Raw genomic sequence first — 17,721 nt, 5'->3', positions numbered from 1 at the left:
GGATATGCAAGTTACCATGGAGTGTAACTTTCTTTTTTTTTTTTACGAGGCACTATAGGTTCAATTGTGTGTAAATGTTTTCGTAATCACTTAGCCGTGCACGTTAGTACGATTGACGAACGTGTCGCCGTTAGACTATTAATTATCCGCGTTAATTACCGTTACATATGCGGGTAAATCGATGCCTCGTTCGATGAACTTTATGCGCGTGCCACTGAACGTTACACGTTATTGTTGCAATAAAAGTGATTTCCCTTTTGTTTTGTAACGAGTTTTAAGTCTCTTTTGTTCGGACTCGTTCGCGCACGAGAATGACGCGGTGAAATTAAACAATATGTTTCATTAAACCTCTTATAGTACTTTCAAGACATTTTACTTATCCGTTTCATGTTCTCTTCGTTACACGAACTAGGTGTTCAATAATTAAGCACATATCTGCAACTCACTCTGTTGCGAATGTACTTCGAAATGAAAATTACCTAACGTTTATAACTGCTCGTTATCAACTAGATATTATTAAACACATTTTATTAAATTTCTTTCTTGAACATAGTTTGTTAGGAATTTTTGTAAACACTTTTTGACTAAGTAGGAATGTAAATAACATCGTATATTATTTTTTCCTGCTTTGTAAATCCTAGTAATGGCGCCAATTAGCGCTTTTTCTATACAGTTTCAGTTTTCACTCCGCCGCGTTTCCCCCAAAATTTTCTCCAAATCTTGCCGAATTTTTCGCCAGGAAACAGGCGCGTGCGTCGTTAAAGGCGTTGATTTATTTAGGTGCATCGCGAATACACTTTTATCCGGCTTGATCGGATTTGACTCTGTTCCCAACGCAAACACTTCGGCTCGGGTTGGTAACGGCCACTTACGTCATCGTCCTATTTTCCAAATATTTGCGATATCGCCGGGGCAGTGCATCCGCGGTGCACTTTCGTCGCTATGAAACGTTCGGATTCGACGCACCGACGAAAAAACCTCCAGGAATCGATAAATCCGGCTAAACGCGCAAAGTCAAATGCAGATATTTCTCCCCGAATTTTTATTTTTTTATCGGCGAATTAGCGGAATGTATACTTCCACTTCTTTATCTCGGGTGGCCGGGCAGCCGAGTATAATTCGGAATTCTTAGTTTCGCCGGAAGACACTTGGACTATTTAAAGTGCAATGTAAGATCAGGTGATAAATTTATTTAAAGTGCCGTGTAAGATCAGGTGTTAAATTTTTGATAAATATTCGAGCAACGTTGATAACATATGCCTCGTTCCATTGGACTTTCAAACTGTACTTCAGGCTCGCAAAAGAAGCTACAGAATTTAAATTAAATTACAAATTCATGAGAGGAAATTTTATTTTTATTTTATTCTTCATTGCATTCGTCGACGTAACTCAACTTTTTCCCGCCATTATTATGTCTCATTTTCAGGAAAATTTCGCATATACTCGTTTGCCCGCCCACTCGTTCATCCACCCTCTGCCGCTCAGTCGCTGCAACAAATTGGGCAGCGTGAACATCGGTGAAGCTTGGCATTCATTTCGCCACACGCATTGGCGCAGAAAACGCATAAAGCACTCAGAATGTTGTAGACTTAGGGGTTTTGTAAACAGTTTGTATTGGCAAACTCGCCTTGATTGGATACAATGCGGATAACCACGTTTTGCTAAGGAAAACACACCTAGCTATCCCTAGACGGACTAAGCTAGAATTCCGCAGTGGAGAGTGAGGCTTGCGGGAAGTAATATAGGCGACTTCGAACGAATGGAACCCGATAAAGACGTTATCGGGCTCAACTGACACGGTACTAGGCAATCTCGGACGCGCGAGACCGGATATAGATGATACTGGCCCTAGGAGACTTGATATAGACAGCTTCGCAACGCGAGAGGAACGATAGAGACGAGCTAAGACCCGAGTTTCTTACAGACGATATCGGGATTCTGTAATTTCAGAGGGTTCCCCCGGGGGTTCCACAGGTTCCTGGAGTTCTTTCGCGATTCTGTAGATCTTGGGAGCTTCGGAAAGTCCCATTGGTTTCCGGGGACCTGGTTTCTGAGGTCCTGAGATTTGTGAGGGTATCAGAGATATGTATTAGGAGCTTTAACCCCTCAGACAGCGACCCCTGAAACGAAACACTGACCGTGAGGCCCGGGCCCTCGGAACGAAAACCTCCACTGTCTTCCCGGTCGGTATAGGAAATACAGCTCTAAGGTCTGTACGAGATACGGAGGCGGGCGACCAGTGGAAAACTTAGGGTCCGCACCAGATACTGAGGTGGTCGTTGAGGGGTTAAATGGCTCTATGAGTTTCTCGGGACCCCCTCTATGGAAGGTTTCGTAATTCTTTGGGAGCCTGAGGTTTAAGGAGGGTTCCATAATTCCCTGGGACCCTGAGGTCTAGGAGGGTCCATAGTTATCCGTGGTCCTAAGGCCCTAAGGTTCCAGAGATCCGAGAGGCTTCAGAAAGTCTCTCTGTGTTCCTGTGTACCTGGAAAGTTCTGCGGAGCTCTCATAGTGTCCCAAGGGAGCCAAAGGTTTAGGTTAGGAAGTAGAACTACAGTTAGAGCCTTATTTTTACTCCTAGGAAGGTATTTTTAACTTTGCAAATGCTTTTTCAAGCATTTAACCTTTGGCAGTGAAAATGCCCTGAATTCACAATTTTCTCAAGTTATAATTTATTTCTTTAAAACCGTGTAGTGAAACAACTTGAAACTCGGCAGATGTTTTCATCTATCCATGTACTACATGTAGGTACAAAAAAATTTAAAACTTTGGTACCATTTCTTCAACAGTTTTTCAGTTGGTATATTTGTCAAGATCATCTCTTTACATAAGAGCACGTGTAAAATCAGTGAACACTGAAATCGTTATAACTCAGCAACCGTTTAGTGAATTCGTTTGAAGTTTCTGTTTCTATTTTTGGCGAATTTTTCAAATCTGGGGCTGCCCGAGGCAAAAATATGCATTCAAAATTTCCAATAAATCGTTCGTTTGTTACAGAGTTTGTATGAAACGTGCACCAAACGATGTAGAATTATTTTTTGCGCATATTACGCGTCGTAACTCAAAAACTGTAATAAATCGAGCTGCATCCCTCTTGCTGCGAAGTCCTCAAGTGGCTTCATTCACTCCAGCTAGCAATACCTACATTGCTGCTGATTCCACAAGTGTTAGTTTCATTAGTAACACTTTCTTTTCCTCTAATTACTGATTGCTGCAGTTGCACAACGCGAAACGAACTGCAACAGTGAACTGCCCCCGTTAACTTCGTGGAGAAGCACGTCGCTACTCACGCAATAATTATTTGTTACGTTACTGATAGCAGCGTAAACCATGATAACGAGAATAACGCATTATCTGCCTTTAAATGATGTCATTGACGGTATTCTTTGTGATCCTGCTGGCGGAAGTTTGCTTTGTAAAGAACTAGCAAAATCTTCATTGAAAATTAAATTCGCACGCAGTAATATCTACGATGCTTGAATGTTAACTTAAAAGTTGCATACGGTTTTGCACTACGGACTGAACTAAATTAAAGAGAAACTTGTGAAATCGTCAGTTAAAAAATTAATCTTGGTAATTCTTCTTGTCAACTATAACACTATTAATTAAACACAATAAGCTTCACGATAACTTTTACTAACAACGGAAGGTCCCGAACCCGAAAATTCAAGAAACTCTGAAACTGTGAATACGTATGGAATTTTCTCCTGATTATACCTAACGTAATTTTTGTTTGCTGCCCAAATTCACTCTAAGGGGGTGTAATTGACCCCTGAAAATCCGGTTATTTTCCGAATTTGTGCTATAACTCGCGAACTGTAAAACAATTTTTTTACCAAATGATAGATCTAATTAAAAGAAATAACTTCTGTCTTGAAACTTTTTTTCTATCTCTTACAGTTCGGGAGTTATAACACAAAATCGGAAAATAGGCGAATTTTCAGAGATTAATTTCACCACCTTCTAGTGAATTTGGGCAGCAAAGAAAAATTGCGTTGTAATCAGGAGGAAATCCCCTACATTTTCACAAACTTTCAGAATTTTTTGAATTTTCGGGTTCGGGATCTTCCCTTGTTAGTTGTTTCTCTGTTGTGTTGCGCAATAAAGACGTTTAATAATAATAATAATAATAATCATTCGATAAAAAAATTATTTTACAGTTCACGAGTTACAGCACGAAATCGAAAACTAACCGGATTTTCAGGAGTCAATTTACACCCCCTTAGAGTGAATTTAGGCAGCAAACAAAAATCCCCTACATATTCACAAAGTTTCAGAATTGTTTGAGTTTCCGAGTTTGGGATCTTCCCTTGTAAGAAGCATCGTGCATTCAATTTTTTTTAATAACAATTTCCCAGCGGGCCTTATAATTCTTATTCTGCTCAGCCATTGAGCTTCCTTTTGGAATCATAACCGAACGTGAACATCCGTTGTTCCGTGAATTGCTAGTTCTCCGCTATCTCCTCTGGTATTTGACATTTCGAAATTCAAAAGGTTTCCATCTGTCAACTCCATTCCATTGTGTAAGCATTACTTGTCTTTCTATACTTAGCAACCCTCCTTTTCGTACATTTCCACTAGCTGGAAAAGTCCCTCCCCCCGCTCTGCTTTCACGTAAGTCGTTTAAATCCGTCAGTTCGCCGAAGCATCTTTTCTCCCTCCACCACGTGCAAATAGCGTGGCTAATCTTTTCGGTAAATATGCCCGCACACTGATACCGCGCGCACAATTCAATCTGCGGTAGCCGCTGAGCCTCGAACTGAAACGCACAAATTATCTTCCTGCAGGTACACACTTCAGCCCATTTATAGCAGTATTTTATTCACCGGTTATACCGCGATTTACCGGACACCCGGTAGCATTCGAAGTAGTAGAATACCGGCGGGGAGGTAAGATCGCCCGAGTAGACGATCCTCTAATTATTTTCAACAGCAAAGATTAAGCCGGGAGTCCACCGGGAAGCTAAACTAAGCTGTGCTATGCGATGCCTAGGTTTTAGCTTACAAAGGGAGGACACCATGTGGTAGACATCGATTTTGACGAGCCTTGGCACGGTGGATCTATGTCGAAAATAAGTAAATAGGTATCAGAGCGTTTCTGCCAATGGGCCTTGATAATAGAGATATTTACATGTAAATTATTAAAAATTTCACAGTGGCCGGGGGGTTTTAGTGGGTAAAAATCGCACAACTACCCTGGCGCCCGCGGGAATTCCCTTCTGGAGGCGTCAGGGTGCCTTTCGATGATATCTTCACGTTAAAAAAAACTTTATACATTTTTTTTTATAATTTTTTTTTAACTTGGGAAAATCTTCAAAAGTCACTCCGACTCATTCAGAGGGGAATCCCCCGGGGGCGCCAGGGTAGTGTGGGTATTTTACCCACTAAAACCCCACGGCCACTATGAAATTTTTAATAATTTCCATGTAAATATCTCTATTATTAAAACCCATTGGCAGAAACGCTCGGACACCTATTTACTGATTTTCGACGTAGATCCATCGTGCCAAGGCTCATCAAAATCGATGTCTACCACGAGGTGTCCTCCCCTTGTTAGCTTTTGGTGGAAACGGTTCCATAAGAATGTATCGGAGCTAATTTTTTTAAAACGCAGCATAGCGTAGCATAGCCTAGCTTCCCGGTGGATTCCCGGCTTTACTCTGCCGCGTACGGCGAGCGTACGCTCCGACACGCTCGCTCCAGATCTTTCGCCGTGGAGCGCGGCTCGGAGCGGCCCGGACCGTAATTGCGAAGACGGTATCGGCGGTGTACATATCGGGGATTGCGCCGGGGTCGCGTAGACACGCGGCGCAACGGAATACGATTAATCGCAAGGTCGCGTAGACGCGGCGGTTAATTAGTCGGTATTGTTGCGGAAGAAAGAGGAACGTCACCTCTATTGGAGATGATGATGATGCACGTGCACGCGGCCACGTATATCAGGACTATCAGAGCCCGTTCGATATCGCGGCCGAAGTCGAATCGGATTCGCTGCAGCCCCGCGCGCTCCGTATCGTACGACGTCGGATTTTTCCCCTCCCTTTCTCGCCGTGCCCATTTCCCGGAATCGCCGTTTCATCACCGTCTGCTAGATTAGCGTCACACTAAACGATCCCCTTGTTCGTGTCGCTCGAAATAATTAGAGGATTGACGCAATTGCATCACCCGACAACGCTCGGGTGGAACTATATTTTCTGGATAGCGCAGGGGACACACAAGCATTACTCCGTTGTGCAGTTCGGCGACAGAAACCAGCTCCATCGTTGTACAAACATAGAAACGCGTTGCAGCTTCGACTGTGTATGGTAACGGAAATAAGATAATAATTCTGCCGGTGATTGTGTGCGCGGTGTAAGTCGAAAATGTAAAAAATTGAATTCGTTACTTATTTTTTATTAGGAGCAGGCGCGGAAAGCTAAGTTTCGCGGAAAGAAAGAAAAAAAGAATGAAACTTTTTCAACCGGAAAATTCTCGTTTCAATGAAACTTTGTGCGAACTTAAGGGCGCGTTAAGATTCAAATCCGCGATGAGACAGAAATATCGTGTCTCACAGGAGACTTTAATCTCGCGAGACAATTATTTTATTATTTTTTTTAATTATTTTGTCATTAGTTTATTGTTTTCAAAAATTTCATTTTCTAAGGAAATTCACTGTGGAAGGAAGGGTGAAAGCAGGCGTTAGAGTTATCGCGTGTTCCCGTTGTTTAAATATCGTTTTCCCTATTATTATTTAATATTATTATTAGGCGCACAGCTGGGTCAAAAAAGACCCAGACATCACCCTGCTAAAGCGAACATTTACGTCCTCACCTACAAAGTCCGCATTTGCCGCGGTGCATTCTTTTCCATTTGTTCCCTCAATTTTCGACATGCTTTTGTTTCTGAACTCGTGGAAAAATTGATAGGACAGGAGGAATCGTCCGATTCGAAATTTGAACGTCCACCGAAGCGTGGCAACGTATTCTATAAAATCTACGTTTGCCATGGCGCAGTCTTTTCCCTTTGTGTCCTCGATTGGTGACACACTTTTCTAAATGCGAGCAAAAATCGATAAGGGAGAGTTATTCGATTCGTAATTTTAACGCCCGCCGAGGAACAGAAATTGCCGCTCGCAGGTCTGTCTCTGTCTGCCGCCCTAGTGCCAGCGTTTCTCTCGCTTTATTTGGCCGAGGTGCTCTGCTTGTTCTAATGATGAGTAACAAGATCGTTGGGGGAGGTGGTGTGGAGACTATCTTTTGCCGCTGCAGACATTGCGGCGACGGGGATTTACCGATCGGGTCGCCAGCGCGGCTCGCCATCATCCTCGTCTTTGTCGCGCCCGTGTTTGATCGTCGTGCATTATTTGCGAAAACCCTTGGCAACGTTCCTTTTAGCGGGTCTATTGTGATCGTGTCGGCGAAAAGGTCGCAGAAATTAACAGCGGATCCTTTTGCTTATCACCTTCTTCCTCTCCGAAAGTCTGTGTTCTTCGACGTTGATCGCGTGTCTTCGGCGTCCAGCGGCAGGGTCGGGGGGACTTTTGCGGGCCTAGGTTCCAAATTCTCAAAGGAGAAGAAGGTGATTTGCACGATAAACGTCGATTTTCGGGGTGCACTGATGGTTGTCTTTTTATCTCGGAAACTAGAGCGTTTAGTACACTTCATGCTGAGGTAAACTCTGGAAAGGAATATATTTTGAATATGTTGTAAAAATTTCAAGTCGATCCGAACCTCGGTTTTTCGCAATATCCAACCACAGAATAAACGCCCACACATGGCACGACTGTTGCACCATCATGTATATGTATATATTATCAGAAAATAATTATTTTATTGTTTACAGTTAGGCTTTACACCAAAACTGACTTTTGAAACAAACAGCTTTCGAATTCCACTATTCCCAAAAACCAGGTTTTAGAATTTTCAGAAAAAATATAATTGAAATAGGAATTAAATATTTGTACTTATTTTAAAAATGTTCAGTTTTTTTTTAGTATTTATGGATCTACAAAAATATAACACACTAAAATACACCGCATACAAAACCAAACGAGACAAAAACTGAAATAACGAAAATCCGTACGAAATATAAATTATACGTCCTTATTTCATTTAGTATTTTTCTTCCGGAAATATGAACTCGTGAAGAGTAGTTTTACAGTAAATTGAACGTTACCTACTACAATACGCTTGTGCCCGAGGCGATTTCAAGTCAAAAACAACGTTAACGTTTTTAATTAAGTAATTAATTCATTTTTATATATTAATTCTAGTATATAAAACCGGTTTTTGTAAATTTAAAAACCGACAAACCTTATTTGCAGTATTAATAAAAATTACCCAAAAGTACTCTTCATAATTTTTATTCATCTCCCAGTAATTAATTCGCAAATAAATACTTAATCTTCCAGCGACCTGACTGTCTATTTAGTCCCTTAATCCTTCTGCATTAGAGCGATAGTACGTTTCATAAATACGTATGCACGTGCACGCTTGTTTTTTCCGCCCACAAATCCAGGATAATTCGACTCGAACGCGGCCTGATATCGATCGTCACGAAAACGCCACATCGGTGAAAGTTTCAAGGGCCCGCGATCTTTGTCTTTACTCTAGATTTCGTAACCCCTCTTCAGGCCTTGGCTTTGCGCGGTGTATTTTCCAGTGTTCTTGTGGGAAGATGCCAAAGATGAGATCATACGCGCATATAAGCAGAGCTTCTCAGTAAATCTGTTGTAATCGTTGGTCTCGCGCTACCGCGGCCACTGCGGCTTCGAATAATAGTTCGGCGGTCTAAATGTTGCTCAACGCGTGCCACCCTGACTCATTCGACTGGCCCTCCCCCGCGCGCGCGTAGGGCGAATGATTTCACCTGAAGTATCGCACCAATTTGTCATTCATTTTAACATCACAGTAGTGGCCAATTAAATTGCACCGCTCATGATTCATGATTTTTCGACCGTGTTCTAGCTGGTTGTACTAAGGAACAGCGTCGCTATATTGGTATTCGATAATTCGGCAGAGAACAGTTTGTTGCAGTAAAAGTTCTTATTTAATAACAAAAACAGATACCGTATCGTGCTCCGGATGTAGATTTTTTTACTATATTTAATTGTTTTAAGTAGAAAACAGGTGATTAGGTTTAGGGTCAAGTGAATCACCGCCATGTCCGCATTTCTACTCACCAAAATTTTAGTAACATAACCTCACGATTCAATATATGCCGTAACCTCTATTTCCATTCGAAGGCATTTTATTTTTTGTTTATCATTATTCTATGCTTTACTGTTGTGTTATAAAACAGCTCCGTAAAAGATGTAACTTATTTTTACCTGAGAAGGCAACACATTATGTGAGCAGAGATTAGTACAAATGGTGAGATAGAAACACGTAAATCGCTATTTTTCGTGATCAGAAATACGGACATTTAGATCACTGTATTTAATTACAAATTACTAATAGTTAAGCACCTTGAAATATACTTCTTAAATACTTTTTTAAATTGGTTGATTTATTATCAAAGAATTAATCAATTACTCTGCAAATTTTCATCACAAACAATTTTTTTTACACCTTTTTTATGACAACTTACCTCTTAAATGAGCAGAAATTGGGACATTCACCTTACCTGCCACATAAAATTCATCTACCTGATCGTCCCACCAACGAGGTAAAAAAACTATTTGTGTAATAGCAATTTCGCTCCCTATACCTACCTACATATTTCACAGAACCGTAGAAATACTTAGACTTGTTCTTTCGGGGCTTCGTAATGCCGCGCCTAGGGCCTGCAAAATTATAAACGCGGCTTTACCCAAAGCGTTACCCATCAATCTACCCAAGTACAATCTGCCTTGTCAATAAACCCCAATGATATTCCACAAGGCTCAAGTACCCACTCCTCGAATCCTCTGCTGAACAACTACTATTCCTCCACTTCAGAATAATTGCATTTACTGCAACGCGCCGGGCAGACAATAACTCTAAAACGATTAGTCATTACACGAATTGACCTGGGCATCTCCATTTATATAACGAGATAAAGCATTTTTTGTTTTTCACCCGTCGCAGGCAAACGGGCTCGTCGGAGTTGCGCAAGCAGCATTTCACTCTGCCGGGCGATATTGTTTCAGTTACCGGTCCGCGTCAGTTCTGATCGACTCCGTGACACGTTCTATTTGTCACACTTTGCCCGCGCGCAACCACCACGGCCGGGAAACGCGGCCGCGGGCCACGAGGCGGCCGGCGCTGATCGAATTATCTCTTTTTCTGCATCTGTGTATTTCTTCGCGTTGCGAAACAGCCGCAATGCGATCCTCTTCATCTGTATTCGAGAGGGAGCGGAGCGGGCCGGGATAGCGCGCGCGCGGAATTCCTGCGCGGATGCTACGCTCGTTCCGACGATAATTGATGCCGAGCACGTGCTCCCAGCGATCGTCACGCGGTGCTCGGCCCCGCGGATCTCCAGTCGCCGATCGACGTTTCCCGCGATTTCCTCGAGAGATCCGCGCGCGATCCAGCGCCGCGGATTTATCGACCTTTCCTATCGCTAATGACACCGACCGCCCACGGCTGAGCCGAGCCTCTCGCCGGCAGCTCGCCGTTTGGAAATTCTTATTGAAATTTTTATTGGATCCAAACGATCGAATCGTAGCAACCAGCAGATAAGCCACTCGTAACAGTCACGTTCTAAGGTTCCCTGATCTGGCGACCATGATCCACGCGATTCAGCATGAGTAATTCGAACCACTATCTTTACGTAATTGCTGAAAATGTGTCGGCTCTGATGTTTCATCGTGACTCGATGTTTAAGGTATTCCGAGCGGAATGTCGGATTATTCTTGCGGAGAATTTGGCAGGTTACCTCTTTTATTAATACGAATGATTTACAGCTTCGCGGAAAGGTGCAGGTTTTATTCGATCGTTCGAATAAGTGGGGATGCCTGTTTGATACCACTGATCGTCAACGACGCGGATGAAATCTGCACGCTCGTTTTTCGAATCGCTAGCGGAGCGCACGCTGGTGTGGCGAGACTGTTTTTGCAGTTCTCGAGCGCGGCAAATGCAAGTGCTCTCGACGTTTATGGAGTGGAATATTGGCACAACCACCCCGAGATACTCTGGAAAAATTTGTGTCATAGGCTTCCGGTGATTTTCCAGGGAGTGGAAAGTTTCCCCTCCTTTATTGTCCGCGGTAATCGCTGGGATGAAGGAGTTGTCCTTTGGGCTCATTAAATTGTTTTATTACTTTTATTTGCGCCGTCGACTTAGGGCGCACCGTGGGTATTGTATTCCCATTGTGTCTACAATTGAATGAACTTCTGTCGGAGGTATTGACAAATACGGGATTGGAGATATTCTGTTTGTCATTAATGGTGAAGCTAGAGGAGGTAAAATTCCAGATAGGAATATTCATCGTTGAATGTAAATTCCTTCATGGTCCGCGTTGTATAATCAACTCACGTGCCAGCAGGAATTAATAAGGCACTCAGTTGATGACTGCAATACAGTTCGCTTAACATCAAAGCTCGTCTGAGGCTCATCGAAGGGAACGCTTTAATTGCTGGCAAATTGCTTTCGAGCGATGCCAAAAAATTCCGCCGGAAATAACAGGGGATAACTCGTACCCCCTTGCCAATTGAAGCGAGCGAATCGCTCTCGTGGCATTGGGCATTATATAAAAGAGGAAGCTTTTTTGCCACGAACGTCAGCAGTGAAAGGAAAGAATATCATTTTGGGGACAATATCCCTGCGACGTGATTTTAAATGGAACGTTTGTTTCAAGCTCGTGGTAGTGCTGGAAATAATTGGGGCTCCATTCGCTCAAAGAATCAGTGCATGAGTTTCCGAGGACCTTGATGGTCCAATAATTTTGTGGGGACCTAAGGTCCTTGGAGGGTTCCAGGGGGTTCTCAGGAGCTTCGGAAGACGTGGGGACTTGAAGGGTTCCACAAGTTTCTGGGTCTCTAAGGTACATGGAGAGTCTCTTCTCCTATAATCACTCCATGCCAAATAGCTCATCGTTTCCATTCGATTCCTTTGTAAATATAATAACGAAAATAAAATATAATACAGTCCACGTGAAAATAGGAAAAGGAGAGTTGCTAGTTTCGGATTCGTTTAAAAAATAAAACCCGTCGGAGTCTACAATTTTTGCCCCGTTAAAAAATAAAAAATGAGGGGAAAGGAAGAAAAACACTGAACACCGCATTAAAAACTTAAATAAAGATTAACGATCAGAAGCTTCTTAGACTGAACAAAGAACTCAATCATTCGCCATTGTACTCGCTATGTATCAAAGCTCCAACGTGTCATCTGTAAGTGTCCTAAAAATATCAACACGCCCACTGCCAAAATCGATTTCACTAGATTTAATAATTTGCATTCTGAATCGTCAGCGTCGACCTCAGTCCACCAGAAGTTTCCTCCATTCGTTAGCATCAGCTGCGCCACTTACGCCTTAGTTCTCAAGAGTGAATGCATTTTCCTTGTGCATTCCCGTCCACTGCCTCTAGAACCGCGAAATGCTATACCTTTTCCCTGGCAATTTGGTCCGTTCTCTTCGACGGTTCGCGAACCATGGCGGTAATCCTGTAATCGCTTTAAGAGGGGTCCGTTTATGCGGGAAGCGAGCAGGTTTCTTAGATTTCCCTGTACGTGGAAAATTACTCGATTGCGGAGCGGCTCGTGGGCGACTATCGTCTCCATTTGTTAGCGTAGAGAGTTTGCTCTTGATTCTGGAACAGCGGGGCAAATGTTGCCCGACGCTAAATAATGCGCGCTCTTCTCTGGTCGGATCGTTTAAGGTAGGTCGTAGGTTACCTCGGACGCCAGCTCATTACTATCGCAGGAGCGTACCGCGGCTCCAGTGGGCGTCAGCCTTGAATCAGCTGTTTGCTTTCAATGTTGACCGGTATTTAATACAACGCGTGTCCCCTGAAACCCGCGTGGCCGGTTGCTCGGGCATTCCTTGGACATGCAGGCATTGTCTATAACAGTTGCATAATGCATCGGCGATTACATTCAACGTGTAATAAATAATGCTAGCGCGTGCTCGCGGAAGCGACTTGGCGGATATTCGTCATTCTGCTGTCGCGGCGCGGAATTTGTGACGAAATAGAAATTACATTTCGGTTATAAATTACATACCCGCTTCGATTATTCCTTCATGGATCCATAGATTTTGCTCCCCTTCGCACCCCTTCGCGTTGAGTGTCGTTAATGAGGATAGCGTAGAGTTTTGAATGATTATACTATCACCTGTTTAGTCTTTAAAAGCTGAAGTTTCTTGGACGACTTCAGATGTTTAGTAAACATTTTATTGTAGATAAACGATTGCATGGGATTTAACAGTATGAGTCGCATATGAACTTGGGCTGGGACTATTCGAATAATTTAATATTCGAATAATTTAATATTCGAATAATTTAATATTCGAATAATTTAATATTCGAATAATTTAATATTCGAATATTTTACAAGTATTCGAATAATTTAATATTCGAATATTTTACAAGTATTCGAATAATTTAATATTCGAATATTTTACAAATATTCGATTAATTTAATATTCGAATATTTTACAAGTATTCGAATAATTTAATATTCGAATATTTTACAAGTATTCGAATAATTTAATATTCGAATATTTTACAAATATTCGATTAATTTAATATTCGAATATTTTACAAGTATTCGAATAATTTAATATTCGAATATTTTACAAGTATTCGAATAATTTAATTTCGAAATAAATTACAAATATTCGAATAATTTAATATTCGAATATTTTACAAGTATTCGAATGCTACGAATAAACTTCGAATATTTGAGTATTCGAATGTTATAATTCGAATACTATTTGAATACTGATGTATTCGAATACTATTTGAATACTGATGTATTCGAATAGTATGGTGTGAAGTGGGTAAAAATTAGCTTACAAGATTTCACCCTGACAAATGAACCTAAAGAACTTGATTTATAATTCACACCATACTATTCGAATACTTAAATAGTCGAGTAGTATTCGAATACTTGAATATTCGAATTACATTCGCCAAATAATTGAGTAGCTGAAGTATTCGAATATTCGAATACCGAAACATTCGACAAATAGTCCCAGCCCTACTATGAACGAAGATGGAATACAGGTGAAAATTGATCCACCTTCGCCGGCGGACGGTTAAAGGCGGGTTCGCACGTGCCAGTTGCGTGATGATTCAGCGCTGCCCATGTTGTCAGCGGCGAAAGATATCGTTTCTCTGTTTTGGAACGGAGCAGCTCACAGTTGCCCGTGTCAGTAACTGGCACTGACGCAGAGACCAACGGCACGCAGGGACCCGCCTTAATTTTTCGATTCCCGTTGCCCGCTGGATTATCCCGACGCGAGATCTTCCGATTATTATAAACGGCGTACTTGCCGGTGCATCGACCTTTATCGATTTCACTTTCAGAACCACTTCCGTGCCGGAGGACGATAATAGAAAGCTAAGGGTCACCGCGCGCGCCTAGGCACCGCCGCCGCCCGTGATCGATTTCAACGTGCGCCACCGCGTGTATGAAGGCGTTGGTTCCGTATTATTTTTGTCGATGAGTGTGTACAATTCGCGTGCCCGCGGCCGTCATCGGGCGAAGGGGATTGGATCGTTAACAGGTTTTAGGGGGGCAGCGGATCGATTACGTCACATATCGAATGGCTTGGGCACGACTCGGCCGTAAAGTCCTATAAAATCATGAATTTTTAACGACGCGGCCTGCCAGTCCGCTCGCCGATGAAAATATGCAACGCGCGGCGCAACAGATTTACGCTCCCGTATGGGATCCATTTTGGTTTAACGCGCTTCGTGCCGCAGCGACTTTCCAATCGGGTCGCGTGCACCGCCGGTGGCTCACGCCGGGCTACACCGCCGTCCGTAAGCGTTGCGCATATCGTCGTTCCAGTGGCCAAGCTGCGGAACCGTAGATTTCGTTAATTTTAAAACTTCACCACGGTACACGTTGTTGATAAACAAATAGAATTATGCGTTTTACTTGGATTCGAAAAGATTGCAGTTTCGCAAGTTTACCATTGGAAGGACTGCATCAGGGCAGCGTTGTTTATTTAAGAACTCTGAGCGCACTTTACTTTACTTGGCATTTTAAATTAAAGCCAGAAAATAAAAGCTGCGACACTTATTCAATCTGCAACCAAAGTTGGGCAAAAATAAACTAATTACAAGTTACACAATTACATTTTAATCGCAATTTGATGAAACGCCGACTTAAAAAATATTAGAGTCGTAGATTAAATAAGGGATTAAATTATTTTTTACTTTTTAGTGCATTTTTATTTTTTTTTAAGTCGGTTTTAATTTTTCTTTTTTTTTTTAATTTTTTTTTATAAAATGAGAAAGGTTCATTATTATCAAGAAGAAAGGGCAACGAACAAAAGGCACCCTTGAGCAGAATGTTCGCGTAAACAATTGATAATTCGAAATAAACATGCATAATACTGGGAGCAAAAATATTGAGAGATGTGGAGATTATGAACATATAGAGCGTTATGGGACAAATAAGATATTTTTTATTCAACTGTAATTGAATGAGTATGTATCTGAGCATATGGCAACTCATTGCTGTGCCACGTGCACCACCGGTGGCGCACGACGTGATAACTGCTCTAAACATGATAATTATCAAGCAGCCTGAATGGAGAATTTAGTGTGTACTTCTGCTACTAGTATGTGCTATTGTATACGACGAATGCGAATTCGATGTTCAGACGTTGAACGGTACGGTTCGTCGTGGTCATGCCTGTTTTCGCCTTTTTCCCCTTGTTCATCATTGTGTGGTCGAGTAATCAATATATGTAAAACTATGCCAACAACAGTATGAAAATGGAAAGGCTCGTCGATAATTCCTAGAAGTAGACCTCTCGCTGCTGTCCCCTACCATTATCGTCCTTATTGTTGCTGGCCAAGTTTCTACGAATGTTTTAAGAAATTTTCATTGCCGATTCCGAATTATAAACAACTTTGAACAGTACAGAACGAACTCTCACTCCATGATGGCGATTTGCGTGTATTCCATCAATTATAAACAGAATTTCGTGAATTCATTAGCACCGGGTAGATAGAGCTCAGAATTAATTTATTATTTCAATGGAATTATTTAGGATTCACTTATTTATTCGTTTAATATACACACGTTAAATCCCTACTTAGGGATTATAGTTGATATGTGTTATCGATTCTTGTTTACGCGTTTAACGATTATATTTATAAATTTGCTTCGACAGTTACTTTAATCTAGCTTTTTTGTTTATCTAAAATCGGTAAGCTCTTACTTTACTCGATCAAACTCTATCGAAAATAAAAATGCGTTTCGCGTTAAGAATTTCTTTATGCTTTTGCAGCAGTAAACGAATGAAATTGTGTTGATTTTTTTCTCGAGATCTTTCTCAGCTCTTTGATGTGGTATTTTTTTTTAAACCAGTAAACGTAAGCGTGGTGTCAATAATGACGAGAGATTGGCGCGTTTCTTGGACGCTTTCAAGAATTAGAACCTTTCACTTCTTCCGTGGGTTTGTTGCTACTACGGCTACTGACGCTTTCAGCGTTACTGTTATTGTTGCACGCACGCAACGAGCGTGCTATCTGCGAAGCCTGATATTTTTCTGCAACGAGCCGATAAAAGTCTACGGGTGCGTTTCCTCACGATCGGCTCCGTGATAAGCGACAGTATCTAATGCAGTCACAATTTTGATGTTACATAAAATAAGCCACGCGAAGTTGGCATATTTATTTCATTAATCTGCTAAGGGAGGAAGTTCCATTAACTAGTCACCTGAAAATGCCCCCACCTTTGCGAATCAAATGAATTATTCGCGAAAACTTAATGTGTAATTGTTCCACGAAATTCGGAACAACTAACCTCTGAATCCTCAGACGGCTCGGGGGACTGCGTAGGATTCGGAGTCCGGTCAATTTTCACCCGCAGTAACTATCCTACTTATTTGAGCAACTCATCTTCCTCCATTTCTGAGCTTTCCTCTGTTATCGTTTACTATTCTTCTCAGCGTTGTGTGCTTGGGTCTAACAAGATCCAGGCACCGTCAGCCGAGCATTAAGAAGAAAAAATCAATTTTCAAGTGGCACATAGTTTGAATTCAACAAGTAGTCGGGAGAATACAAGGTGATCCATCCCTGGCGGTATAACTGGCAGAGTGATTCTTCGTTCAGAAATAAATCTGAAATACAGAACGATATTTAAAAAATGAGGCATCGCTTTGGAAAACATCATACATCCATTGCAAAAACACGCGTGGAAAAAAGTCACTTCGCATAACACTACGGTGTCCCATTTCCACCAATTTCCCCATACCTACTGGACTCAACGAATTATTGAAACTCATTCTCCACAAAAACAACAGAAAATCGCCAAGCACCTTATCCAGCGCTTCATTTTATTATTGCACAAAAAAGTCACCCTCTCTGCAATATCTCCCCACGTATACCCCAAATAAAAAATTGCAGGATTCAGGTGCACGTGGTATGTAGAGGAAGTGCCGCATATTTGGAAGTTTTGGAACATTTTTGGTAATTTGGAATACCGAAGTATCTAATAGACTACTAACGATATCTAATTTGCAACACTGCAGATAATAGGGTCTGATGGCCCGTTAACTAATGACATTTGTGGATAAACCGCTATTTTGACAATTTCGACTTAATCTTTGCAGAATAAGAAAACGCGAATCAGCAAAA

At 41.8% G+C, this 17,721-nt stretch overlaps 1 protein-coding gene and 1 long non-coding RNA gene across 4 annotated transcripts in view; one reads left to right on the top strand and one right to left on the bottom strand.

The window, feature by feature from the left end:
- The window catches only part of Snf4agamma (SNF4/AMP-activated protein kinase gamma subunit), a 139,569-nt gene that overhangs the window by 2,389 nt on the left and 119,459 nt on the right, over positions 1–17,721 (top strand). The gene's annotated exons all lie outside the window — the stretch shown is intronic.
- Positions 12,236–16,860, bottom strand: LOC143366789 (uncharacterized). Of its 2 annotated transcripts, XR_013084817.1 has the most exons (4): positions 16,802–16,860; positions 16,521–16,699; positions 12,797–12,963; positions 12,236–12,711 (listed from the first exon to the last, which is right to left on the bottom strand). It is a non-coding gene; the product is annotated as an uncharacterized LOC143366789 (long non-coding RNA). The 2 variants fall into 2 exon arrangements; XR_013084816.1 differs by having other exon boundaries at positions 16,521–16,812.

This window comes from Andrena cerasifolii, chromosome 3, assembly GCF_050908995.1.
Source record: "Andrena cerasifolii isolate SP2316 chromosome 3, iyAndCera1_principal, whole genome shotgun sequence".
Classification (NCBI taxonomy): domain Eukaryota; kingdom Metazoa; phylum Arthropoda; class Insecta; order Hymenoptera; family Andrenidae; genus Andrena; species Andrena cerasifolii.
The sequence above is the reverse complement of the archived record's forward strand: the minus strand, read 5'-3'. Positions and strand labels throughout refer to the sequence as shown.